This window comes from Rhinolophus sinicus, linkage group LG06 (genome assembly GCF_036562045.2).
Source record: "Rhinolophus sinicus isolate RSC01 linkage group LG06, ASM3656204v1, whole genome shotgun sequence".
Lineage (NCBI taxonomy): Eukaryota > Metazoa > Chordata > Mammalia > Chiroptera > Rhinolophidae > Rhinolophus > Rhinolophus sinicus.
Window position 1 is genome coordinate 115,220,426 of NC_133756.1, and position 20,570 is coordinate 115,240,995.

At 46.1% G+C, this 20,570-nt stretch overlaps 1 protein-coding gene across 14 annotated transcripts in view; it reads left to right on the forward strand.

Moving 5' to 3' along the window:
* The window catches only part of TENM4 (teneurin transmembrane protein 4), a 972,743-nt gene that overhangs the window by 401,646 nt on the left and 550,527 nt on the right, over positions 1 to 20,570 (forward strand). For all 14 annotated transcript variants that reach the window (XM_074335694.1, XM_074335699.1, XM_019726370.2 and 11 more), the window contains exon 2: positions 910 to 965. The gene's annotated coding sequence lies outside the window, so the exon portion shown is untranslated. The remainder of the gene's footprint in view (positions 1 to 909; positions 966 to 20,570) is intronic.

Consider the following 20,570-nt stretch of genomic DNA (forward strand, 5'->3'; position numbering starts at 1 on the left):
ATAGCAGAGGTAAGACATGGATATGACAAAAACTGTGAAAGTGGTACCAAAATGACCACAGCCGGCTTTGGATGGATCATTGAAACTCACTGAGTTGCATTTTCCTCGCCTGTAAAATCTCCCAGGATGGTTATGAGGATCATGAGATATTATCTGTAGGTATTATGGGCTCAATAGCTGTCACATAGTAGGTACTCAAACATATGAGTTTCCTTCAGTGATCTCTCAGATTGGCCAGTCTAGTTTCCTTATTTTCCAGATGAGGTAACTGAACCCCGATTCTGAAGTCACGTGTTCCTCACTCTGCTGGGCTCTGGGGTGCACACGTGTCTGCCAGAGACATGACCATGAGCCTGAAAAGTCTTAGGGAAACTGACAAATACATGGGAATGAAAATCAAGTGAAAATGCGGGCAGCAGTCACGGTATCACACTGGGGTCAGGGAGGGGAAAGCAGGATCTGGCTGGTACTTTTCAGTGTCATGCATCTTCATAGCCCCCGCTCTGCAAAATGGTCAACTCTATTTATAGGGGAAAAAAATTGGAAACATACCCCCAAAATCTTGGAAGTGAGATGTTGAGGTAGTGGCATTTTTCTCTGCTCTATTTCTCCTGATATTTAATGGTCTTTTGCATTCTGACATCTATAAAAAATAAATGCCAAAATGATTGGGAGGCTGAGTTTTTTTGTACCATGAGATGGGCACCATCAGTGCCCTGCTTGTCACATAACTATTAATGATCACACTTCGTTTTTGAAATAATTGCCTTCTAGCCCCTGACCATTAGCAATTTCCCCAGTCACATGTGATCATAAACAATTGGTAACCAATATTAGGTATAAAACCTATGTTGCATTTTAGTCCAGTGGTCTCAAGAGATTAATTGAGATTGTCTTCTTGTTTTGCAGATGGAAAAACGGAGAATCAGAGAGGGCTAGTGGTCTCTCGGACACTTGGTCAGTAGGTAAGTGATAACGCTGAAAGTGAGCCTGAAATAACATACACGTCTGATTTGCAAATCGCTGCAGACCCACTGTCCCAATCTCGTGACTGTTTTGATTTGTGCAATTCAAGCCAGGAAATAAGATGAGTTGGTTTGAGGCATTTGGGCATTTGTGGTTTCAGTTTGTTCCCACTGAGGAATTGGAATGTTTAACATGTGAGTTGGTGAAGCCCTCTTAGGCATTGCCTGGCCCTTATTGGATCTTTCCCTGGAAACGGATCCAGAGCTCATTCAAGCCTGGCCCGTGCTGTGGCTAATGTGACATCCCTGACCCTTCAATGGACCCAACTGTTCGATGTGTCTAGAGCATAGAACCCTGGACTAGGGTACGGGGTCAGGGAATCTGGGTTCCAGTCCACCATAAGCTGCTCTGTGACCCTGAACAAGCCACTTAATTCATGGAGCCATTCATTCTTCCAAACTGTTTCCCCCAAAAAAATATTTGGGGTCAGCCTCTGTGCCAGGCACAGGGGATAACAAGATAAGTACAATATAAGCTTTCCCCTTGAGCCGCTCATAGCCCCATTTCCTCATTACTGTCTCATCATGAGAATTTCTAGCAACTGCGTTGGAGTTTGCAGTCTGTAGGGCATTTTGTGATATTCCCCCAAATTCCATAAGATGAAAAGAAGTTATTGCCGTTTCGCAGAGGAGCCAAGGCCACTTAGTGAGTCAGGGTTAGAGCTGACCCGAAACCCAGATTTACTGACTGCAAAGTGTTTGTTTCTAATAGCAGCAAAGTGTTCCCACAGCTTAGCATTTGAGCGGGTGTTTTTGGGCTCTGCCCTTTAGCAGTGAGTAAATGTTGGGGAGATCAGTACCAGGATGGCCCCCATGCTGCTGGAGGAATAGTTTTCTGCAAGGGGTTCTTTCCGGTGTCTGATGGATTATTCCAGAAAGCAGTGCCTTCTCTGCCTAAGAGTGAAAGCAGCGTTGGGCTCTGGGTAAGTTGATAACCCGAGGAAAACATGCCCTGGGGCTCAGGACCTGGGCCCCCTCCTCTAGGGGCTGGGATGCAGCATATCAGAGAGATTCTGCCCTGGGCCTGCATGCACAGCCCCCTTCTTCTGCCATGACCCTACTGAGCTGTGGCTTTCCACCAAAGCTTAAGGATCCCGGTAGCTTCCGCTGGTGCAGAGTTGCCTGGCCTCAGGCAAGATGTGGAGAATGATACGGATTAGAGGCTGTGCTGTTTGTTTGTGGGGATGACAACTGCTTGAGCAGGAAGCTCTTGGGCTCCCTCAAAGTCTGGAACTTCAAAGTCTGAACAACCGCAGGGACTGGGCCTGGTTTTTCTGTTTTGCAGCCTGTGTGTTTGTAGTGAGTTGTGGCCATTTGTGATGACGATGTACCTCCGTGTATAGGATGTGTGGGATTTGTGGGAAGTACGGGTGCGTGAGTTTGTGAGGGTGTGTGTGTGTAATCTCTAGGAAGCAATTCTTATGAAAAAAAAGAAAACACTTAGGGGTGTAATTTTTCAACAGGGCCCAGAAATGGGCTTTTAATAAGCATCATTAAACTCTTTGATTACAAGGGGAGGCCAGCCATTCTTTCATCCCGGCTTGGATCACACAGCAATCCCTTGTCCTGTTCTTTGGGGTCAGATAAAAACTCCTACTATTCGTCTTGGTCTCTCCAAAGCCCGGTCTCCCCCTCCCAGCTCTCCCCAGCCCCTGCCCCTATGGGGTGCTTGTCTGATCTCTCCACTTGGACCTGCACACAGACAGGACTGGTGTCAGGACTGACAGATGATAGCTGCGGTGCACCTGGAATCCGAGCGTCCTGTGTCTTGCGTTGTCCCAGCAGGAAACTTTAGGGGCTTTGTTTAGAGGTGCTCTGAGCTGAGAGATCCGGGGCTCCTTCCTTTCCCTGAGGGTCACTTACAGCCCCCGACACCCAGCAGGACTGTGAGTGTGCAAACCCTTTCCTTTATGGATTAGGTTTCCCCTTGTCTGACATGGGAGGAGGAGAAGCTCTGTTGAAAGGTAGGTTTCGCTCTAGACTGAAAGCATTCTGCCAGGTCTCCTAAGGAAGCTGGTTCCCAGAGCGATTATCTTTCCTGAGCTGAGAGCAAGGCACTCTGTGACAGGAAGCTAGGCAGGCTTAGCAGCAGGCTTATCAGGCCGTGCTACAAGAATGTTCATTCCTGTAAACAAGTCTGGGTTTGTGCAGTTTTGCTCTTCTCCGTGCACTGGCTCAGTTCTGGGGCTGGTGTGTTCTGATTGGCTTGGCTCCTTCTCAGAGGTAATGCATTCTGTGAGGTGTGGAGTTCTGCCTATGTGGTCCCTGTTCACCCCAGCCTAGGGGTACCTGGCGTAGAGCTGAGTGTGCAGGAGGGGGCAGCCAGTGTTTTGTGGTCTGCAAAGGAACCTCCAGCTCCAGGCAGCCGATCATCCCAGGTGTGGTGCTCATGGCTTGTATAATATAGCAGGCCTGCATTGAAATCCTAGCTTGGCCTCTAACTTCTCCGCCCCACTCAATTTCCCGGTGCCTTGGTCCTGGGGGGCCTGCCTTATTTGGAACATTCTGCCTAGTTCTTGCCAGCAACTCCAGTGGATTGGCCAGCCTCTCATCCCTGGAGCTGCAGTCATTGGCTCAGACCTGGCTGCAAACCAAATAAGCCACTAAACCTCAGAGGCCTGCCACACACCTCAGGTGGACATGCTGCCTTGACCTTGAGAGCTTCTCAGACAGACCGTCCAGGGCAGTGGACAATAGCCATCAGCACCATTTCTCTAAACACCCTTGCTCACTGCTTTGAAAGGCGTTTATTAAGGAACTACTGTTGTAAGACACTGGGGTAGCGTCTTAGGTATATTATTTTTCTAATCTTTATATCCATTTTCCGGATGAGATAATTAAGTTTCAAAGAAGTGATCATGCCTCAGAGTACATCAATATTTAGTGAAAATGCTTGGATTTGAACCCAAGTATTTGAACTAGAAAGCTTATCCTCTTCACCTCTACAAAGCATGCAGCGCACAATGGCTAGCAGAAAGAAAAAAAAACGCGTTGTTACTTGCAATAGTTCTCTTAAAAGTAATCACAAGTAAAGCACCATATGGCACCCTACTTGTTGGTTCTTCTGTGGTCCTCTCTGACTGGATGGTGCGGTTCTCGAAGGCAGAAACTAGAAGCTCCAGCAGGGTACAGGGTTTATAGCAGCTGATCAGTAAGTGTGTGACTGATTAGCAATATTAATCATGGCTAACTTTACCCGTCACTGCCTGTGTGCTAGGCAAGGCACTAAGTGCTTTACGTGTATTTTTTTTTAATTATTTAAATAACCCTGTAAGATAGGTACGATTATAACCATTTTACACTGAAGAAAATGGAGGCTCAAAGAGTTTTGAGTAACTTCCCCGTGTTACCCAGCCAGTAAGTGACAGAGCTGGGTATGAGACTCAGGCTAATGGTAGGAGAGCTTGGTACCCAGCTGCAGTGCCCAGAGGCATGGGTCTCCCCCAGTGTCCCAGCACACCTCCCAGCCACAGCTGATGCCCATGGCTCCATCAGTGAATTCCTGTCACTCAAATCCAGTGCCTGCAGATCCAGGGCTGTGTGAGGTTTCCATCCAGAAGGAATGAAGCTGGAGAAGGCTGGGAGGCCATAGTCATGGAGGAGAGACAGTATGAAGAGCCACTAATAGAATTAACAAGACAAAGGTGTCCTTCTTGAAGAGGAGACCTGATTTAGAAGACACAGGAAAGGACAAAGTCAACATCGAGAGGCACGATCTTTTGAGCTTCGTGGATAACGGTGGGAAAGTGTTTCAGTGGCGTTTTCTGGGGGAATTGCTTGGGCTTGGCAGGTATGCTACCACAGACTCATTGGTGGGTGGGGCCAGGAAAGGGGCAAGGCCTTGGTGCGGTGTTCTCAAGAGGGGGCCTTTCCTTCTAGTACCTTCCTACAAGACCTCATGGACCAATGACTGGTTTCATCAGGGGGAGGTTTATCTTATGCAAGATGAAGAAGTGGTACTCCAGCTTCATGGCCACAAAATAATTGACCCCTTGTGATTGTGTCCAGCAGATAGGAGGAGCATGTGCTTTGAGTGAAAGTTAAGCAACCGAGAGGCAGATTTGAATTGGAAACCAAGGGCACTTGCTCGGCGAGCCTGGGGGGGGGGGGGGGGGGGGCATGCCTGAGCAGGACTAGGATTCCAACCACTGACCTCAGATGAGGTTGGGCACACTTTGCATGAATCCAGGCTGTGTCCTGAGTCCCAGGGAGTCCAGTGAGGAGTGCTGGGGCCCTCACCTAAATGCCAGAACAGAAACAACTGCTTCAGAAGACCACAGCTGAACACTCCTTGGCTAAGTGCAAAGTAAGCAGAATGACAGCGTGATGGCATATCCGTTAGGACAGTTATGGACGTGTCTTTGGGTGGAGTCAGTGGAGTCAGAGCTTTGCTCTTCTAGAGGCTAGCCCTGTGCTCCCCAGAGGGAGTGGCCTTCCTGGACCTGGAATCTGGACTTTGAAGGCACTTACACTTTCCCCCACAGCAGTGGTTTTTAAACTATGCTCTGCGTATCTCTGGAGGTTTAGTGGAATCCTCTCTGGGACTTCCTTTGGAGAGAGACAATTCTCTATTGACTCCCGGGCCCCCACCTTGCTGATTCTCTTCTCCTTGTTTGCTCGTTGGCCTTCCTTGTTGCCAAGACTGCTGTTTGGCTGGGATGTACTCCCATAGTCTTGCTGTTTGTTTAAAGCCAACATCAGTTCTCATTGGTCCTTGTGTCTCCTCTGATTGGTTGCTGTCTGTGCCATATCAAGGGTTAACTATTTTGAATCTCACTCCTGCTTGCAAGCCTTCATTTGTGCAGAGCCAGAAGGCACTGTCTTATGCCACCTGCATCCAAACACAGGCACCTCCCCCAGCAACCAGCCTGTAAACCACTACTGCACAGCACTGAAATGGGTCTGCTGTGTTTGAAAAGTGCTTGCTGTTCTTCTCCATCCATCCTACGGCTGCAGTCACCCGACTGTCACTAGCCCATGTGGCCAAATGGGGCTCAGTAATTTGCCCATCCTTCCCCCTGTCACCAAAGCCCTGGTTTTACGGCAGTGGCAGACCTGAGAGCAGCGTTAGTGTTTTCTGTCTTATCCCCTGGTATGTCTCTTTAGCTGGCAGGTAGCATGTTTTGTTGCCTGCTGGTGGACATGACTCCAAGATTCACTCAGCTGTGCCTTCATGAACAAACTGCTCTCTCAACTGAGCAGGATGTGCCAGACTTTCTAGCAGAAATCCTTATGAGTGTTTGTTTTTTTCTTCTCCCTTTCTTGAAAAAGAAAAAAAAAAAAACAAGCAAAAGCAATGGCAGAAGTAATGTTATATAAAGGCAAGTGCGTGCATTTGAGGCTCAGGCAGACCAGGATTTATAACCAGTTTCTTCTTTTCATTACCTGTTTGACCTTGGGGAAATGGCTCAGTCTTCTGGCCTCAGGTTCCTTGTGTAAGATGGAAATGATGACAAAAATGACAACTGGTATCTACCCAAGTGTCTGCCAAAATTTTAAGCATGTACGTGACAACCTCCTGAGATTGGTACCATTATTCTGTCCTCATAGATGAGGAAATTGAGGTCCAGAGTGACTTTTCCAAGGTCACACAGCTAAACGGCAGAGCCTGGACTCGCACTCAGGTGGTCTAGCTGCAGAGCCCACACTCCAAAGCTCGGTAATTCTCGAGCTCTGTCTCAAGGCTGTGGCGGGACTAATTTCCAAGTAACATGTCTGGAGCTGAGCGTGCTCTTCCTACAAGCTAATTCTCTTCTCTTATTCTATATCTAAGAGGAATAGGGAAAAAAAACCTTCCATTCACTGAGTACTTCTGTGCACTGGGTACTACACTGTGTGATTTGCTTTCATCATCTCATTTAAATGTTTCAGCTTCCGCTTCTTAATACCGTTCCAATTGTACAGATGAGGAAACAATGGAATGACCAGTCCTTGTGAGGCAGTGAGCTCCCTATTAAGAGAATGAACCAAACAGGAACAAGATGGACACTTGTCAGAGCTGTAGTGGGGATTCTGATGCTGGACTGTTAGGTCATCTCCTAGATTCCACGATGCTCTTCAGTACTTGGTCTGGGATATGACCAGGATTTTGCCAAAGTAGAACAGGGGAATGAAAGAGGGTCTCCTGAGCTAATTTCAGTGTGTCAGTGTTTTCTAAAAATCATAAAAAGACCCTGTGCAAGCAGCAGAGAACAGCTAAGCAGTTTCTGCCTATGGTTGGAATCTATATGATTGGGAGTCAACAAACCCAGATTCTAGTCTAGGTTTGACAATCAGCTGGGAAATCATTTAGCCTCTCTGTACCTTTTGTTCAAATGAAAAATAACTTTCCAAAGTTGCTGTGTCTGTAAAATACATCTAAGTTGAAAGCATCATGCCAATGAAAATCGTTAAAATATATTGTTCCTCCTCCTGGTGACACCTTCAATCTATAATTTGAGTCAGAGACAAAAGCTTTCTCTTCCAGGGTTATAAGATGGGAGGAGCATTGCCTGAAAATGGGAAGAGAGCCAACCCGTCATTTTTAGATTAGAGAGCCTCCAAGACTAAAGCAGATTTACCTCTACATGGGCAAGGAAGACTGGAGAACCTATCTTCGAGTTTCCTTGCAAACAAGGGAAAAAGGGAAAGCGGATGGATCACGTGTTGTTCTTGTTGGCTAACAGCCAGCCATGGTTGAGGAGTAAGAAAACAGATGACAAGCTGTCTGCTAGGCATAGAGAGGTACAGCTCATGCAGAAGTGGCCAATCCCGGATGTGTGAGGTTGGGTTCCTGGGACCAGGCTCCCGGACAGGGACCGGCATGCAGCAAGTCTGCTGGGCTTGCCCTGAGATTCCGCACCTGGAAAAGAGTAAAGGAAGTAAGATTAGCTCAAGGGAGGAGTTGAACTGTAATGCAGTCATAACAGAGGCAGCAACTGACCCCAGAGGAAGCTCTGCAGCTGGGATGACCTTTCAAATAACCCTCCTTGAGTCAAGGGGAGCTGGCCTGACCGCCCTCTGCAGCAACAGCTGTGGACTGCCGCCGGGTGAGGCCGCTCTCTTGGGCCGAGGGCCATTCCCAGAGAAGGACTCAACTGAGAACAGTCAGCAGCCAACATCAACAGTCCCTGAAGCGGGAGGAATGAGTGCCTGCCTCCCAGGGGGCTTTCTTAGCAGCACATCCCAGCACCCACTACACATAGAAAGCAGACTGCCATTCTTTCTTTCTATCCCACTGCAGACGTCACTAATTGAAATAGCTCTCTTTAGCACTGTGTTCAGATGAGGTCTCAGAACTGTTTCAAATGCAGTGCTCCAGGTAAACATTATCAGTCAGTTGGGACTGGTGCGTGAGGAGGAAGCCATTTGCTTCCTCTGGCCTCTGCATCGGAAGGAGACGTTATTGATGGTGTAAGAATGAGTCTCCAGTGTTATGATAACTCTTTCCAGATCGAACAGTTGGTAGACCTTAGACAATTTCCCTGACGTGTCTACTGGAAAATGTGATTTTCTTACTGTTTTCCTTATTATCCCCTCTGACCACATTCCATCTAGGCTCTGAATTGTTTTTCTTTTACCCTACTAAATGCAATTTTCCCCACGATTCGTTTCCTCCCGCCCCCCCCTCCACATGCCCATCATCTCATTAGTTCTTACTATTTCAATCAACAGCCCACCGCAGACATCCCTCCTTCACCCAGTTTCACGTGACCCATTGCCTGCTGAACCTGTCCATCCGATTAGCCTCTCTGGCCTTCATAACAACAACAAATGACATCTATGTTTAGTCAGTAAAAAAATGGGAGCTTAGAGAGGTTATGATGCTTTCTGAAGATGAGACATCTCTCAAGGGACAGGGCTGGGCTTTATCTTAGATCCATTAGCTCCCAAAGTCTGTGTTCTTTCTTCTCTTCCTTAGAGATATTTGTTGGGGTGATACCTGGATGACTCCATGTTCTCCTTATTGTGTCTTGCCTGGCTGAGAACTCTACAGACGTCAGTTGTTAATCCTGTAGGTCACTGTGAATCACTGCAGAGTGCTGGGAGCCGCCTGATCCCACCGGGCAGATTGGCAAAGCTCCTACGTTCCCGGAACCGGGTCCATACACAGTGCTGAGTGCAGCCCAACCCTTGAGCCTGTAAGCTACCCATTCATTTCCAAAGATTATCCAATGGTAAGAAGCCTTTGGGATCACAAACTCACTGTCAGAATTGATGGGATAGGGCTGACACTGGAGCCAACTAATGGACTTGTTATGGCTCTTGATGAATGAGACTTCGGCCAGTCCAGCAGGCAAGTCGCTGAAAGTCTGGCAGCATCATTGAGGACTCACCTGGGCCTCTGTTCTGAATGCTGTGCTGCGACCTGTCATCTTTTTTTCCCCCAAGGAAGATGCATTTGGTAATGGGAGGTCTTCTGCTTTTAGCCGAGAGCCAGTTCCATCAAAACATCAATTAGGCTGTGGTTAAAGATGCCAGTTAAGGCTCCTGGTCTGTGCCATATAGGAAGCTAAGCCCTTTCAGATGGAGCAATAAAACCAGTATCCCCCTCACCCTTGTGATGTGGACTGGTGATTTTTCAGTGTTGTGTAACTGGAAGACATACACCTCACATCCTCATGATGCTGTGGGGCTTCTGAGCTCTTACAGTCAATGGGTTGATTCTGTCCTCTGCCCCTGAGTCCATGACATTTTTGCACAGAGGAATTTACAATCCTCTTGGTGAGTGGAAAGAGAGGCTAGTCTGAGTCCTGACTGCTCCCTCTAATACGGATTTTCTGTGTGACCTAGTCAGGGCACTTGACCTCTCTGGTCCTCAGCGCTACCTCAATGTCAATGTAGAAAGTGGCCACTGTAATGTCTCAAGTGCCTACTGTTGGGGAAGCACCCTGTATAATGCCCTGTACATCACAGACACTATAAATGATACCACGTTTTCGTTCCCCATGTCTAACTCAATACATAGTGAGATCAGTGGAGACATGTTTACTAGACATTGATGACCTACTGATCCTAGATATTTCCTCAGGGAATGCATTAAATCTTTTGTGGGATAACCCAGAGCTGATTAGCTTTTAGGGTCTCCATCTGGCATGCTTTCTCATTGGACCCCTGGAAGGGACAGTTTACATACTCTTACCAGCCCTGATTTGGAGAAAACCCTGCTCATTTTCTGAGTCTTCACCATCCTCCCCCAGGTTTCCTTCTCAGTAGCATGTAGCCAAGATTGTTCTGAAGAAGAGGCAATTGTGGCAAAGAGGTCCTGCCCCATGAGCTGACTTTATGAAAACAGTACACTCTCTTGATCCTGCAAGACTCAGTGTTCTCATTTCTAAAGTAGGGTAATAATACTTCCCTTGCTGCTACTCTCTGAGCATTGCATGTGATTACACATGTGAGAGCATGCTATAGAGCAAACGTGATTTGTGGTGATGGATTTCTTTCTTCTGTGAGTTTCCATTTCTTGGTCTGGCCCCTTCACCCATCACTCCCAATACAAATTCCCAAATGTATTTGGTCCATGTGGATAGCTTGTCCAACAAGCTGTTTGTGGATGTCTTTACTATGACCCTTCCCAATGAACTTGTTTTAGTAATTTATGTGTCTCTCTTCTTCACTAAACTCCAAGATATTTGAGAACAAAGTCCATCCCATCTTAATTCCTCTATGTCTCCAGTATGTAAGGGGTGCTCTGTGGTTTTTTGAATAAATATAGGAAGACAAAAAGAAATGAGCCCTGTGAGTATCTGCTGCTTATCTGCTCTGGGCACGTAATCCCCACTGGAGCCCTGTGAGGTTGGTGTTATTCCCACTCCCAGGAAAGGAAATGGAGGCCCCGAGGGGCGAACCCTCCTCCTCCAGGGCACACCCACCGTCAGTAACTACGAGCAGGGTAAGGGGTGACCACCTCAGAGCCCTCGACTCCCACGTGCTGCTCCTCTTCTGTAAGCACCTTCTCTTCTTTTCACATGTTATGCACAATCATTAAAACAACAGCAACAGGAAAACAATTAAATCACCTTCCATCTCTCCACTTCTAGCAAGTCAGCGCTTTCCATTTTTCCATATTCCCTCTAGTCTTTCTTACATAATTTTTATAAGCATGATTGAGATAGAGTTCACATGCCATAAAATTCACTCTTTTTAAAATTGTACATTTCAGTGTTTTTAAATATATTCAGAGTTGTGCAGCCATCACCACTGTCAAATTTTGTTTTTTACCACTGTCTAATTTTAGAACATTTCATTACCCCAGAAAGGAACCCTATTAGCAGTCACTCCCCACTCCCTACTCCCCGCCCGCCTCTGGCAGCCACGCATCTTCTTTCTATCTCTATGGATTTTTCTATTCTGGACATTTTATATTGTTAGAATAATATACTATGGTGTCTTTGTGTCCAATTTTTTGCATTTAGTATAGGTTGTCAAGATCCATCCATGTTGTAAGCATATATGAGTACTTCATTCCTTTTTATGACTGAACTCACACAAAACACACACACACTGCATTTTCTATGTCCATTTATTATTTGAGGAATATTTGGATTATTTCTACTTTTTAGCTATTATGAATAATGCTGCCATGAACATTCATGTGCAAGTTTTCGTGTGGATCTATATTTTTAGTTCTTGAAGGTATATACCTAGGAGTGATATTGCTCGGTTATATAACTGTGATTAACATTTCCAGGAACTGCCAGTCTGGTTGCAAAAGTAGCTGCACCATTTTACAATCCCACCAGCAATGTATGAAGTTTCCAATTTTTTCACATCCTTTCCAAACCTTTTTATTTTCTCTCTGTTTTCTTTTAACCATCCTTGTGGGTTTGAGGTGGTACCTTATTGTGGCTATGATTTGGATTTCCCTAATAGCTAATGAGGTTCAGCATCTTTACATGTGCTTATTGGCCATTTTTCATGTTTTCTTTGGAAAAATGTCTGTTCAAGTCCTTTGCCCATTTCTTAATTGGATTATTTTCCTTTTATTGTTGAGTTATAAGAGTTCTCTATATGTACTGGATCAAACAGTCACTTTTTGATATATGATTTGCAAATCTTTTCTCCCCTTCTATGAGTTGTCTTTTCACTTGCTTGATAATGTTCTTTGAAGCACAAAAGCTTTTGATTTTGACAAAGTCCAATTTATCAATTTTTTTCTTTTGTCACCTGTGCTTTGGGTATCACATTTAAGAAACTATTGCTTAATCCAAAGTCATGAAGACTTACTCCTATGTTTTCTTCTAAGAGTTTTATACTTTCAATTCTTAGGTGCAAATTTATGATTCGCTTTGAGTTAATCTTTGCACCTTCTGTGAGGTATGGGACCAATTTTATTCTTTTGCATGTGTATATACAGTTGTCCTAGCACCATTTGTTGAAAAACCCATTCTTGCCCCACTGAATTGTGTTGGTACTCTTTTCAAAAATAAATTGATCAGAAATGTAAGGTTTATTTATGGACTCATTTCTATTCCAATGACCTATATGACTATCCTGATGCTCGTATCACACTGTTTTGATTACTGTAGCTTTATACTAAGTTTGAAATTGAGAAGTGTGGGTCCTGTAACTTCGTTCTTTTTCAAGATTGTTTTTAGTCATCTGTGTCTCTTGTATTTGTATATGAATTTTAGGATCCACTTGTCAATTTCTAAAAAAAAGTTCAGCTGGGGTTTTGATAGGGAATGTATTGAATCTGTAAGTCAATTTGGAGTACTGCCATCTAAACAATATAAAGTCTTCCAATCCATAAACATGGGATTACTTTCCCTTTCTATGGTGTTTTATAATATTCAATATTTTACATATACCATATAAAGAAGTCTTCTACTTATCAAGAAGTTTTGTCCTTATTTTTGAAATTTATTCCTAAACATGCTATTCTTTTTGAGGCTATTATAAATAGAATTGTGTTTTTTATTTCATTTTGGATTGCTCATTGATAGTATATAGAAAACAAATGATTTTGTACATTGATCTTGTATCCTGCAACCTCGCTTAACTTGTTTATTAGTATTAGTAGTTTTTTGTGGGTTTATCAGCGTTTTCTATATACAAGATCTTCTTATGTATGAGTAGAAATGGTTTTATTTCTTCCTGTTCCTAATCTGGATGCTATTTATTTATTCTTCCTTTTTCTTATCTAATTTCCCTGGTTAGAACTTCTACTACAGTATGCGGTAGAAATACCGAGAGCAGACACCTTGCCTTGTTTCTAATCTTAGAGGGAAAGCTTTCAGTCTTTTACTATTACTACAATGTTAGCTGTGGATTTTTCAAAGATGGCCTTTATCAAGTTGAGGATTCCGTGTATTCATAGTTTGTTGAGTGTTTTTATCATGAAAGGGTATTGGGTTTTTCCAAATGCTTTTCTGTGTCTATTGACAGAATCATGAGGATTTTCTCCTTTATTTTCTTAATGTGGTATACTACATTGATTGGTTTTTGTATGTTACACTAACTTTGCATTCCTGGGGGAAAATACCGACTTGATCACAGCGTATAATCCTTTTTTCATTTGTTGGATTAAGCTCAATAGGACTTTTCCTGTTTATATTCACAGGGGATATCTAATTCTTCCTTCCTTCCTTCCTTCCTTCCTTCCTTCCTTCCTTCCTTCCTTCCTTCCTTCCTTCCTTCCTTCCTTCCTTCCTTTATTTATCTTGTGGTATACTTAACCGGTTTTGGTGTCAGGGTGATGCTAGTCTCATAAAATGAGTTGGGAATGATTCTCTCCTCTTTTATGTTTTGCAAGAGTTTGCGAAGGATTTGTTGTTAACCTTGCCTCTTTCTTGGGAGAACTTAAAAAAGTTGTGATGAGGACAAAGCTTATGACAGCTCCCAGTTATGCCTCATCATGTGCTTGTATTGGATGAATTTATGAGCCCCTTTGGGATGAAGCACGAACATTTCCCTATGAATAGGACCGTGAATCTCCTGCCATTGTGCCAGGCAACACACTAATACTGGGGATCTGGGGTGGACAAACAGACATGGTTCCTGCCCTTTTTTACAGTTTTAAACAGCTCAGCACAAATGTCTGGATGAATACTCCACTGAAGCAAAACTTTCTTCTCCAAAACAGATACAGATTGACACCAGCTGAAAAAGACCAGTTCTCACACCATATCACCCCCAGGAATCCATCCCTGTCCTTCTAGAAAATCAACTAATTTACAAGTATTAATAGCTTGGCATTTAGGTTAACAGAGGAATTGAGTGTTTGTTTTTGTTCCTTCTTAACATGTAAAAATGAGGAAAGACTACTCCTGACTGAAATTGCTTAGAACAAGAAACAAGAGTCTGAGACAGCAACGTGAACTGTAGCAATTTCACTATATTACAGTACAGATAAAGATGGTGTTCAATCACTGAGCTTTCCATAAGGAGAAAGGCTTTGAATGGTGATTATTCACTCATTTGTTCAGTGACTTCATTAATTCATTGAGCAGTTACACATCAATCTCCTTTTCTGTGCTGGACCCTTCCGTGTCAGGTCACACAGATAGGACTCCGTATTGGCCCCTGTCCCAGAGGAGCACCCAGTCTGGTGGGGAATATTAAATTCTAAACAGTTACTAACAAGCAGAATCATGGCCATAATATGGGCATTAAAGGTCACAGAAATGTGGAGGGAGAAATTTCAGGGTCAAACAGCATCAGAGGAAATATGGTCCATATGGAAGCTTGAAAGATGCATAGGAATTTGCCTATGGGGCCTGTGGGACAGGGCCATTCAGGGCCAATCAGAACCAGGAGGTCAGTGATATCAGAGTCCAGTGGCACATTTAGAGTCATTTACAAGGGCTCAAGGGAACAGTATAGTAGCCCAAGGACACCAGAGTGGCAGAACTAAAACAAGATTCGGTAACAAAGGTCAGGTCTAGACCTTGCATAATTATCCCTGAGTGGCCCATTGGTCTCCTAAGGCCTTGTCATGGAGCATCCCTCTCTCCTTAGACCTTGTTATCCATCCCATGGCCTTAGAAGGGCCCTCCCAGCTCACTAGAAGGTCAGACTCAATAATAGTGAGTTTCAGTCCTGACTCTCATTTCCAAGCTCGAGTGGATAACACTGAATCTCAGTTTCTCATTGGTAAAACAGAGACATCAATGTCTGTTTCCTGGGATTGTGGCAATGAAATGAAATGAAATGAAAATTTTGAAGGTTCTCCAAAAGTCTTCAAAAAGGTCCACTGAAAGCTTGACCAAAGATGTGCCCCGTCCATTATGGAAATCAGATCGTCAACGTTGGGAGCTACAGAGACCTGAGTTCAAATCCCAGTCCACCCCATGGCTGCTTTACAGGCACAAATCATTTCACTCTCTGAGCCTCAGCTTCTCCATCTGGGAACTAGAAATGCTCGTACTACCTCCCTGTTGGGGTTGCTGTGAGGGGCAGTGTAATGATCTCTGAGACATCCCCAGGCATATGAAAAGTGCTGAAAGATTGTCTTTTCACTCTGAATGTGAACAAAGAAGCCCTGCTTTTCCACTAACACAGGGGCTCCTGGAAGGCTGAGCATACAACGTCCTTATCTCTCTCTGTGCAGAGCCTAACACCATGCTTGGGATGGAGAGATACTCAGATGCTTCTGCAGTTGAATTTACTTCCACCTCTTTTACTCATGCCAGGTGTTTCTGTACAGCTGAAAAAAGAATGGACTCTGACCTCTTACAACTATAAATAAGTCAGTAAAGAAAAAAAGATTTTAAATCATCTCATTTTATATGTTTATTTTGCTGAGTGTGCCAAGTAGGTATTAATCAATTTGGGGCTTCCCCGGGGAAGCAGGCAGGGCCCACAGCTCCCCCTTTCATTGACCCAGCATGGCTGCCCCAGTTTCTTCAGCTGAAAGGCAGAGAAGTATCGCTTGTGCATCAGGGAGTTAGAAAGTTTAACGTGGGAGAAATGTGTCCTTAATGATGTCTTATATCCGGTGGTTTCCCTAGAAGAGAGGTTAAGTGGGACAGGACGCCACATGCCAGGGGGCAAGGGCATGGAAAGATGGGAATTATACCTTCAGATGTGTCCTGGGGGCGGGCATGTGTGATTGCTACAGCCCTAGAAGTGGGTTTAGTATAATCTGTACCCCAGACTCACTTCTATCTCCAGTCAGGTTCCCATAGTTGGCCTCTACTACTTCTTCTATTCTTACCCACATGGGGAGGGGGCAAACTAAGGGTCTCAATAATGCCTAGAACCAGGCCCTGGAGCAATGATACCCTACCATTGTCACTTACTGGATGCCAGGCTCTGGGAGTGAGACAGGGCTCCCCGCTAGAGCTGCTCAACCTTTAGAGACAGCCAGGAAGGAGTGAAGGACAGTCTTTAGGGACCCTTTGGAGGCTGCAGTGACTGACTGAAAGGAGTGGGAAGGCGAGAGGAAGGGTAGTGAAAGCTGCAGGAGAGGAGGGGATATTTGATGTGCATCTTGAAGGATGAGAGAGAGTTCACCAGACAAAGAAGGAAGCAACGGGCAGAAGTTTGCACAAAGGCTCTGAGACCTGGAAGGGCCTGAAGTCCTGGAGAAGTTGGGAGAAGTTGAATGGGACAGGAACAGTGAGTGAGGGGCAGACGTGCGGGAGGTAGGAGGGACATAAGGTGGGAAGACAGGTTCTAGTCTGCTTAGGAAGGGCCAGACTGTAAGGGATGTGGCTTTGCTACTTAGTGGTGGGGAGGCAAGATTGAGACCAAGTAAGGTCAGCCAGAAATAACCCTGAATTAATTCGCCAAATAGTGATCTCCGGGGCACCACTGAGTGTTCCCACCTGGCTGGGCTCTGGGGAACCAGTAATACGGAAACAGATTTGACCCTGAGGAAGCTTCTGTTCCATCCCTCTGCCTGCCTCTCTCTCCCTAGCACTATCTCGTCTGCTGTCCTGAGACTTTATGCTTCCTAAGGTCTGTGTTATTCATCTTCTGCCTGGAGCACTAACTCCTAGATCTTCTGGGCAGAAGGTGAGTAGGAAACAGCTGTGAAAATGAACCTACTGGCCCTGTGGGGGGTTCTCTGAGATCATCAGAATGGAAATCCTCCAGAAGAGGTTCCTCGCAAGGGAGTCCCTAACGTGGGGGACTTTCAGCTTGGAGGGACCACCCTCCCTGGCCCTAATGCCAAAGTCTAAGGGCGCTTAGAGGGCTGAGTGACAGACGTGTGCCTGTGTGTCTGGGGACTCTGTCGGTGTAGACACCTGTGAATGTGTCCGCTCTGCGGGCCTGGGCATCTGGACCCTGTGTGTGCGTGCTGGGTGCATCCATGTCCCTGGGCCTCATGGACTTGTCGGCTCTACATGCCTGTGCGATCTCCCTTCAAGCTCTGTTTGTTTCTATATGGATGCAGAACCCCTGTCTCACCTTGGTAACAATCCTGTTGTTTGTGATTTGCTGATGGTGACAGTGTCACCACACTTGCCTGCCACTTGTACACGTGCACACACATACCCGGCACCACTCAGGAGCTGCGGGCTCTGAGAATTCCTGAGAGACTGCCACGGGCCACTTGAGTGGCTCGCTAAAGGGCTCGCTTCCTTCCTCAAAGACAATAGGGTCCAGGAAACGTTTCTGGAAATGAAATGTCAATATCGGTATAACTTCAATAAAATACAACAAAGATGAAGGGGCAAGGATTTGGGGACTTCCTCTGACTCTGTTTGGTGGCATCTCAGGAGCTTTCAAGCAGGCGCTGATCTTGGGTCCTGAGCCTTTAGTCAAAATGCTAACAATAAGTAAGGCCAGTTGCCCTGAAGGGTGCATCCTGCAGGTGACGGAGAAAAATGCCGTGGACAGTCATGAGTCCCTTTGTCCGGCCATTCTCATTTTCTAGCTGGAGACAAGAGCTTATGATTTTGTTTCTGGCCTCGATCACCTGTCTTCACCGACTCCACTCCTTTCGTGGTGGATCCTTTTAGGCATCACCAGATCCTAAATCCTCCTGCCTTTAATCCTTGTTGGAACAAAACGGGAAAATGACATCAATACCCACTGTTCCCTATGTATTACTGCTTACTCACGTGGTCTCTCAAATCTGATTTCTCCTTTACTGTTCTCTGAGTGCATTTGAAAAACCAAGAGGACCTTATTTACACTATGCTGTTTCAGGCAGAATTAGCTTTTCTTGTTCTCTTTTACTTTGTAGAGAGGAGTTAGAAGCCAGTGAGCTCAAGCCTTAGCTGGAGGGTGGCTTTGGGGGCCTCCTGGTCAATAACACATTCAGTTTGCCCTGCCCTCACCTTACACCCTGCCATGTTGTTTCCACATTGCATTTCTGGGCTGAGATGGTGAGAACTGGAACCTGCCCAATAAATGCAACACAGACTCTAAGAGTCAAGGCTAAAAGTGCCTTTGGAGTGCCTTCATCTGCACCCCTATTTTCCAGATGGGAAAACCAAGGCTCAGAGAGGCTTAACCAGTTACTCCAAGTTGGCTTGACAGGGGCAGGCCCAGAGCTGAAGTCCGCTGACTCCAATTCAACGCTTAGCTTCCTGACCCTGACTAGGGACCATGTGGAAGGAGCATACCCACACCATTTTCAGAATGGTTTCTGCCAGGGTTGAAGCAAATAGACCTGACAGCATGATCGAAAGCCAAGGCTTTAGAGTCACCAAGACCTGGGTTCAAACGTCATCTTTACATTGACTAGCTTTTTGTCAGAGGGCGAGTTCCCTTCATTTCTTGGTGCCTCGGTGCCCTCCTCTGTAAAACAGAGATAGCTATCCTACCCCTCTCATAGGGCTGTTGTAAAGATTTGATGAAATCACATGTTTGAAATCCTAAGTAGTGTCCCTGGCTCAGAGTAAATTATCAACAAATGTTAGTGCCCCCTCCATCTGGAAGCTGACAAATTCAATTAACCAGAACTGCGCCCCCACCCCTGTTTCCCAAGCCTCCCCATTCACAGAATCATAAATCTTGTGTTGGAAAGGAGCTCCATTAATCATCGGGCACAGCCCCCGCGTAGCAGAGCTCACACTGTATTTGGCTCAGTGTGGTCCCCAGTCTTCTGCTGGCTCAGCCTGCCTTGCTATAAGCAGAAGAATTCCCACCAGCACACCCCCCCTCAAAAAATGGGGGGAATACTGCTGTCAGTGGATTCCACCAAAGGGCTAATATTAGCTGGGCAGGAGGATGGAGGGGGTACCTATATTTAGAATCCGTGTCCTCAGCCTTTTCCTAAAGCAGCAGAAGTTGAGGGGATGGAGGAAAGCCGTGGTTGCAGCCAGCTGACCCTGTGGCAGGCAAAGCAGCTGGGCCGGTTCTCCTCTCCTCACATTGCTTGGCTTCCTCTCTCCTCAGGAAGTGGGGGAGCAGGAATGAAGTCCTGTGAGGAGGGAGGGAGACCCCGCAGAGCTGCCAAGAGTATGAGAGTGGCAGGCCTCCAAGGGGTTCCATCACACCGGCGTGACTAGAACAGGGCAGTGGGGCGGCCCAGAGGGCAGGGTCTGTAACCTACTCTCAGACGGTGTCCCCATAGGGATGTTCCCAGCCTCATCCTCCTAGAGATGACTGAGATGGGGGCCCAGGTGTCACAGGGCTTCGGGCCTACGCCAGGAGAGAAGTGGATAAACTCTGGCTCTGATCCGTCTCTGACAGCGGCCCCTCACACGGCCTCCCTCTCACAGTGTCTGCTCTCCCTTTCTCTGCCTGATAAAGTCATCTTGGGGCCTTGCTCAGTCTTTCCCCTGGGAACAGTTCCTGCTCCCCGAAAGTCCAGTTAGCCCTTAGAGCACTTCTAGAAAAAGACACCCATCCTCCAGGCAGACACTGCCCTGCACACAACTGGGGGAGCAGACTGGGAGCCAGGTTTCAGGTTTCCCTCACTCCATGGCTGGTACCCTTGTGCAGGGCACAGCCTGAGCAACCACATACCGTAGCCCTGCTGCTCCTCCTACCCGCGGGTACTGTGTCCCCACGTGTCTTCTCTTCCCCCAGTGTCCTGTGACCACGTGAAGGCCACAGCAGACACCTCGAGCCTTGGAAGCAGAATGAAATGGCCCGTGGCCGGAGGCCCAGACTAACTTCTCCTCCTAGAGTGAGGTGATTCCCAGCAAGGAGTGTTTCCATACTGGGCCTCAGCTTTCCCATTCTTAAAACGAGGCAGGTGAACTAGACGAGCTCTAGGGCCTCTTTCAGCCGTACAGGCTATTCATGTGCTCATTTTCAGGTGGCGTAGTAAAGACATAGTCAGAAAAGCATGTGTGCGCTACCATCCCCCCAAATAAAATCCACATGATCCAAAGAGAAATAGAAGTTAGTTTTTTATTTATTCATGGTCTGCCTTTCCTCTCATCTGCTCCCCTCTGCTGGAGTCTGAGGCTGGACCAGAAAAGGCCTGTCTGTGCAGGATGCTAAGGATTACCAGTCACCTCAGGAGACCAGCGCCAACTCTTATTTGCCCTTAGGCTGGGTATGTAGCTGGGCCTTGAATGGGCCTGGGTCAGGAAATTTCACCCAAAGAGCCTTTGGAAACTTGACAGGTATGCAGCCCATTCAGCACAGATTTTCTAGCATCCTAGCACCATCTTGAAATGCTTACTGGGCTGCATTTTCTATCTTCCTTTTTCC